We start from the raw sequence: 8,627 nt of genomic DNA, 5'->3' as shown, positions 1-8,627 counted from the left end.
CCATTTTAGTAGTTTCAGCAATCTCCTTAGATGTTTTCTCTGCTTGATGTATGCCAATAATTTGACCCTTTTGAAACAGGTTAACATCTTTTCCATGACCACAAGATGTCTTTCGACATGGTTGTTGAACAAATGAGAAGCTACTCACTGCATCAGTTAGGGTTATATAACTTGTTGTCAGCTGAAACAATCACCCATGCAGTAATTATCCAATGGGAGGCTCTTACTTATTTGCTTAGTTAAATCCAGGTGGTGACCTTTTTCTTTTGGCCCAGCAGTGTATATTGCAAACTGGAGAAGCACAAATTCCATTTGCACCAGGTTAGGTTCCATATCGACATCATCAGCAAGGCCTGTGTATGGATGCAGTCCAGTAGGATTTAAGCAACAACACAGTGGTTCAGACCCCAGTCACAATCTCTGGAGTTTTCTTGGGTTTACTAATTTCTACATTTGGTTTATCCACACCTTAAGTTCCATGGCCCAACCCTTCATCTACATCTTCCAGGAATTGCGAAACTGCATGGCCTGGTCCCCTGCAGCAGAGGCAGCTTTTGCCACTCTCAAGGCTGCCTTCACTACTGCTCCCATTCTCCAAACCCCAGATCCATCTAAACCATTCACCATAGAGGTGGACACCTCTGACGCCAGGGTGGAAGCAGACCTGTCCCAGCCGATGGGGCTTAAACCCAAAATGGGGTTGGTGGCTTTCTACTCAAATAAACTCTCTGGTGTAGAAAAAATTCAGAGAGGAAGATAGGGAGCTTCTAGCTAAGAAGCTGGCACTTGAAAAGAGGAGGCACTGACTTGAGGCCACTCAAGCTGCCTTTGTGATTATCATGGACCACAAGAATTTGCAGTACCTCCAGAGGCTCAACACCAGACAGGCTATTGTATCTTACACTTAGTTCAAAGTTCAACATTCAAAGTTCAAGTTTATTTGTCACATACATAGTCATACATGGTATTTGGCAATGATGGTATAACTGGCATGCTTGAGTCATGGTATAACTGGCATGCTTGAGGTTAGCACTGTTGAAATCCCCAACCATGATAAGTGCAGCATACCGGTGTTGTACTTACAGGTCAGGTTTCAAAAAGACAAATACTCAGATCAGTGTGAAGTCCAGATGCACATGCCAAGAGACCAACCTACCCTCCCCCTGCTTCCTGGGGTCCATCAAGGATAACCTGAATTTTTTCATCACTCAGGCCAATGGGCATCCCCTCTATCCCACCAGCAAACTTTATGTGCCATCGACACACATCTCTCTGAGAATGGGTCATCCAGGATCAACACGTAAAGGTTAGCTGTTGTCAACATGCTATTGGTGGCCATCCATGCAGAGGGACATTGTGATGTATGTCGCATCATGTGCCGTCTGCAGTCAGAGCAAGACACAGAGCAAGACACAGAGCAAGACACGTCTCCTGCAGGCAAATTACTACCACTACCATGGTCACACCTTGTGTACTAACTGTTGTGGACTGCTTTTCTAAGATGGTCCAGTTTGTGCTTCCCTGCTTGAGACCACCAACATGTTGTTCATGCATGTCTTCCAGCAATTTGGACTGCCAGAGGACATCAGCTCAGGCTGGGGGAAACAATTTACATTGAGAGTGTGGCTGGAGTTCTTGATCAAGCTCAATGTGATGGTTACCACCCCTAATCCAATGGCCAAGCAGAGTGAGTCAACCAAGAGCTAGGCAAATTCTTGTGGCTCTACTGCCAAGCTCACCCACCTTGGAGTGCCTCCTAGCCCTGGGCAGAGTATGCCCAGAACTCCCAGTGCTATGCATCCACTGGGTTCACTCCATTCGAGTGTGTTCTGTGCTTCCCCCCCCCCCCCCCCCAACCACACTGTACCTCTGGTCACCCAGCCATCCAACTGAAAGCCAAAAGACATGGGAGGGTACACATAATTGGGAGCCAATGCAATGTAGCTAAGATAGGAATAATATGATCAAACTGCTGCATTTAGAACAACTGGAGTTTGTTTATGCACTTAGTAGTACATCCAGATAGTAAGGCATTACAGACATTCAACCTGAAAGTGATAAATAAATGGGCTATCTTTTCTGCATCATGTGATGATTTAAATTTTTGCAATGTCCCTGATATGGAAAAAGACTGTTCTAAAAATATTATTTACAAATTCTTACACTTTAACCATAAACCATTTATAACCCATTTTTCATAAAATGGTAACTGTCAGATAAACATTTTAAAACAGGAAAGGCCTAATACCATAATTCCAAAAAAATTTCAAATCTATCTAGTAAAATGTTGTGATCTATAGTGTCGGAAGCCAACAACAGATCATTAACTACTTCTATGCTATGATGAGGCCTAAACGCTGCCTGAAAGACTTCATCTGTCTGATTCTGATGCAGATATGAACACAGTTGTTGAGCTATAGCTTTTTCTAAGATCTGTAGGCTTTCTAAGATCTTAGGCAAAGTTTGAAATTGACCTATAGTTTGACAACTGACATGGATCAAGTTGGCTTTCTTGGTCAGTTGTTTGATAACTGCTAATAGGAATGAAGTCAATGTTCATGGAGCAATTTATTATGTTTACTAGAGGTTTAGTGATTTATTTAAGAAAGTATTTTATCAATGAATCTAGTAAGCAAGTTGAAGACTTTGAGGAGGAGATTGATATTAATTCAGGCTGTTGGATAGCAGTAAAAGACTATAATGCCTTTATTGACCTGGATGTTTTGGTCTCTATGTATCTGCCAGATGCCACATTAAAACTCTGAATATTATATAATATTCTAATGTTTTGCATTTTTTCATTGAAAAAATTCATAAAGTCATCACTGCCATGTGTTGTTGTAATGAAACAAACACCTGTAGACACTATATCTCTCTGTGGATCAAGCTGATTACATTCTGGAGTCTGCCTGTTAAAGATGCCCAAGAGAACAATCACCTTATCAACTTGTTACTGGGACTGTTTGGTCAATATTTCATCAAAGTGAAAGATGGGCTCTAGGTTTTAAGAATGAGCAAAGTGAGAAAATATTGATCACATATCCCAGCAGCCAGTGGATCCAAGCCAGGTGATGGTATCTGAAATAATCCAAATTTGACAAGGGAATGTGGGTCCTTCTCTCTCTCTCTTTCTCTCTCTCTTTATCCCTTTGTCTCTCACTCTCCCTCCCAGTCTCTTTCTCTCTACAGGAGGCTTTGAGACCCCAACAGTTTTATAGCTTCAGCTCCAGAAGGATGGGGTGCATTTGGCCAATCTTTGTCTCCTAACCGATCATAATTGCTATGTGATTTCCCTCATAAAGACTGTATGTATGAGCACTGGCCAATTACAGTGATGAGCTCTTAAAGGTTGGTGATCCCTGTTAAGGGTGTACAAGATAAATCACATACCAAAGCAGAAATTATGGTTAATGCTAAAGGCAGAAGCAGATATTTGTCCAAAAATAGGCCTATAATAATGATAATAGCCATTTTTATTTGTTCTGACACAGGTCTGCGGTCTACATTGAAATCGGAGCCCACTTACAGCATGTACCATGTGGTGGAAGATTTTCAATATTCTTTGATTTTCTAAAGAATAAATTCCCACACTTAGTTAGGTCACTTTGGTACTTTCTGATGTCACATGCTAGAATTGTCTTCACTCTGTATAGTTCACTATCCATATAACAAAGTTCTGTTTTTGGATTATCCTCAAACCTAGTGAGAAATTTTGTAAAGTAATGAGAAGATGTATAAAGATCTATCTAAAAAATAAAGATGCAGACTTCAGATTTAGTTGATGATAATAGCTGATCCCATCCTTTATTAAAAGTTAAAGAAAACATTCATTTGAGGCACCCTCTGGAGAATGTCTGAGGGGTACACAGAAGTTTAATGTTTATACACCTTTTCAAGGGTGATTATGCAATCTGTGCCGAATACAGGCCGGAAGTTCCAAGGTCAAAGTGAAATTCATCCCAGAATGTGGGGGAGAATGACCAGGCTAAGCTCCTGAGGGACTGTCAGATACAGACTGACAGTAACGTCTAATCAACAGAACATAGTATTGATGGACAAACAACAGAAGAGGGTCATAGTGATAGATGTAGCTATACCAAGTGATGGTAACATCAGGAACAAGAAACACAAAAGATTTAAAAATGCCAAGGGCTGAAAGAAGAGCAACAGTGGTTCCCATAATCAGAGCACTAGGGGCTGTGAGCAGATCTCAGGAACAACATCTGAGATCTCTGTCCAGAACAGTGCAATCCCTGGAGCAGCTAAGATATATATGAGTGCGTGTGTGTGTGTGTGTGTGTGTGTGTGTGTACTGTGTCTATAGCAATCACAAGTGATAGTGATATATATGATATATAAATTATATATGTGCACTCTATGTATATAAAGAAATAACAGCCTATTATTCAAATTAAACAGAGTGTTGGCAGTGGTTAAAAGCCAACAGTAACCTGAGAAAGCAATAGAACTAAGCAAACAGACAAAAAAAACAAACAAACTCAGAGGTAATGATCCAGAGAACAAACACTTCAGTATATAAATATTATCTGTATGGTCATAAATCACCTTACTGAAAGTGTCACAGAGTGTGTTATACATTATGATATACAATGTACAAATGCTTGTGGCCTGATAGACAAACATAAGTATATAGTTAATTAATAATTGAATATAATTGTTTGTTATTTTCCGGTCACCAAAACCATAAATTAAGAGAAGGCCATTGCTAATTAAATGATTAATTAACATTAATAAAGATCCATTTTTGCAATAGCCTGAAACATAGTGAGACATTTCTTTGAAAATGTGTCCTTGTAGAATGACTGCAAAAAATGTAAAGTGATTAGAAGAGATATTTGTGTCCCAGTGTGCTTTTAATATAAAATGGGTTAAATATCTTATTGTACTTTGTACTTGCAAACATATATTTGTTGGCTCATGCAAGGTTAGAGAAATGTAGATGAGTTATTGGGCATTTTATAGTGCATGTTTCTACTTTCTGCACCTTGGAAACTAATGCTAAAAATTGACAGAGTATTTGTAAACTGCATTATCTCACTTAAAAAAACAAATTGGTTATAGGGAAAGGAGTTGTGTAACATTTGTCATTCTGCCAACCAAAAGGCTGGTGTCCAGGTGTTTGTGTGTGTGTGTGTGTTGAGAGGACATGAAGACATGAACATAAACAAGGCAATGATTTTGTCCTACTTTCTGCGCCATGCTCAGCAGCAGCGCTACACACATTAAACACTGTTGGTCAGACAGTGAATCTTCCCTGAAATATTTGAGAGAATTTTTGGCGAGCCTTCAAATGTTAATGGTCAATTTTAAGTAGGCAGGCTACTGTGAGCCAGATTCATATGCAGTCTCTTGGGGAAGAGCGGCACGTGTGTAAACCACAGTGCTGAAGCACTGTGAGACATGAAACGTTTCTGCCAATGGCAGCTGAATCACAACTAAACACAAATAATATGCCATTATTTTGTGCCGAAGACTTCTAGATTATATGCATTTCACATCACCAACTGATGTTCCCCTGAAATGGGAATTTGGTGATTGGTGGCGGGGGGATGAGGGGGGTTGAGTTGGGTGGGGAGGACTCAGGATTTGCATGTAGCATTTGCCATGTGGCGTATATTGAACGTGATCATTCTATTTGAACGTAAGTCAACGGGCATGAACATCTTTGTTATTGAATTGTAATTAGAGACCTGCCTCGGAGGAGGGCTTACCAAGCCAGGCTTACACTGAAGAGAGTAAATATTTCAATGGAAGAAAATTAAAACCTCCTTAGTGGAAAACCAAACATGGTAGCTAAAAATGGCAGTCATCACAAGGGCTTCTGACATTTATAAAAGTTTTGCTTATAATGTGAACATTAAATCAAGAGGCACCAAGATTTTACTGTCATGACTGCAATTGTTTCTGAAGTAAACAAGATCTAAATTATGTGTGATACACACACACATACACACACACACACACACACACACACACACAAAATGGAAGGGAGCTTATTTAGAGCATATTGATATAAAAGCTGACTAGCCCTTCATTTTCTCCATCTAAACAAAGCTCAGCCACTACTCTGTTGTGCCAGAGGCAGCTAGTCAGCTTCAGTGTTGTAAATAATGTATGCTGAAAAATGGCCTCCATTACTGAGTGAGAAAGGCCTGCACTGCTACATCATGTCTCACTGGATTCCAGAAGGAGGGCTCTTGTGATGATGGTGTGTTAGTTGGGTTGGGGTAGGGGGGGGGCCTGCAACCATCACTACCATACACTGTCAGTATGAAAAAGTGATGTAAGCCTGAAATTGCATTCTGAAGGTGTGTCATTCTCTGACACAGTGCTTCTGACTTTTCAAGCCCGTAATAACTGACACGTGTGTGTATAATCAGGAGTATAGTGCTACTGATGGTATACAGAATGAGAGTTTCAGCCCACATATTTTGTGATGTGGGTTTTTATTTATTTATTGTAAGATTTGTGAACATTAGGCTACATTAGATTTGGTGGGTAAGGCCTCTTCAAATGTAAAAACACAACTAAATGCTTAATTAGCTCTACCAGTGGCAGGAGCACACTAAGAAATAGCATCACTTATATTTGTCTATACAGCAAAGTGGTATTTGCAGAATATCTTATTTGTAACTTGGTCCAAAACAAACGGAAACAGGAAAACATTATTGTAATGTCTACTGGATTTATAGTTCCTAATACCTCCTAATGTCTGTAATGCAAATTACTCTGCAATTCTGATTTAAATCACCAAGGAGAACATAAATGATTCATTAGTGATCCTTCAACCAAATATAAGTCTTTGCACTGCCTGTATCAAATTATTTACACATATTTTACAATGGAGAAACATATTTTTGTTCCAACAACTCACAAATATAATTTACAGGCCTAGGCCATCCCATGAGCAAAGGGTCTGTTACGTACCATGGCATGTGTGTGTTGTTTTTTGTTTTTTTTGCATGTTACTATTTGCTGCAGCTTCTCGCTCATTGCCATCTAAAGTTTTGCCTTGGTGACCAATCAGTTTACATGACCAGTCTTTCAGAAAACTGCGATTACTGCTAGATTTTTGTGCTTTCTTGGCACATTTTTGGCTGCCTTGCACATTTAATCATGTTTTACTGCTGATATAGTTGTAAAGAATATAGGAATATCTTTATGTTATTATGCCATCTTGTCAAGGCCACAACATAAGATGGAGACCCCCCTGTTTCCCCACTGTCCTTCCACTTTTTAATAATGCGTTGGACAGTTCTTAATCCCATTTTAGTAGTTTCAGCAGTCTCCTTAGATGTTTTCTCTGCTTGATGTATGCCAATAATTTGACCCTTCTGAAACAGGTTAACATCAGGTTAACACCACAAGATGTCTTTCGACATGGTTGTTGAACAAATGAGAAGCTACTCACTGCATCAGTTAGGGTTATATAACTTGTTGTCAGCTGAAATAATCACCCATGCAGTAATTATCCAATGGGAGGCTCTTACCTATTTGCTTAGTTAAATCCAGGTGGTGACCTTTTTTTTGGCCAGGCAGTGTATATTTATTCATATATATATAGCTTTAGCATTAGTCTCCCTAGCATGCCCTTCTATCTCCTTTTGTTCCTGAAGCTCTGTCTCTGCCTCCTCTCCTACTGTTTCTCAAAATGATGCCCTGTCCTTCTCTCCTTCCTCCTGATCTCCCCATTCATTTTTTGAAGAAGCACGTTATAATAATTTTGTCATTCTTCATTTGAGCCTTCTGAATAGCACAGCAACCAGAAACACAACAACAACTGATCATACAGGTGTCTTCTTGTAATGTGTAGTTTATGGAGTTCTGTGTGTTTGAATGAGTCTGAGTAGAACCCAAATTGTCTGAAAATATCAGTTTCATCTAATTAGTGTATGCATTACTCAAGTACATCCTAGAACAATCTCTAAATCTTGACATTTATAAGACCTCTGTCTGAAAATTAGGTTTCTCTGGAAACACTTGAGATGGTTCACTACAAGAGGAACAGTATCCACCATGGAGAAGGAGGTCAGATGCCAAGAGCATTCAATGCGTACTCTCAGTGGCAGGATAATAGCATACGAACAGACCCACCATAGCTGAAAACTAAAAAAAAATATTGGAAAGGCATATAGGAGAAGGAAGCATCACACAACAATGCACAGAGGTTATTGAACCTGAGAGCAAATAACAGCAACCCCCCTAAACAGGATCCAGTAACCATCACACTAGCAGATGTGCAAGAAAAAGTCAAATATAAAGAGCTGGACAGCTCCAGGCCATGAAATGGTCTATGCCTCCTGGCTGAAGAAGCTAAATGCTGTCCATGAGCTGCAGGCATCGTTACGGCTAAGATGAGTAGGCAACTGGCTCGATACATGAGCAGGGCCTAGAAAGGCATTGGCAAGAATACCAGAGGACCCAAGCACCAACTACTGGTGGATAAAACAGTCACCTGAGACTGTAAGTCCAGACAGACCAATCTGTGTACCACCTGGATTGACTAGAAGAAAGCTTATGATTCAATGTCCCACACACAAATCCTGGAATGCTTGAGGCTGTATGACATCAACAGGACTCTAAGAGCTTTCATCAAGAACTCAGTG

Source organism: Electrophorus electricus, chromosome 18, assembly GCF_041902795.1.
Source record: "Electrophorus electricus isolate QZ-2024a chromosome 18, ASM4190279v1, whole genome shotgun sequence".
NCBI classification, from domain to species: Eukaryota; Metazoa; Chordata; class Actinopteri; order Gymnotiformes; family Gymnotidae; genus Electrophorus; species Electrophorus electricus.
This window is presented reverse-complemented; position numbering follows the sequence as displayed.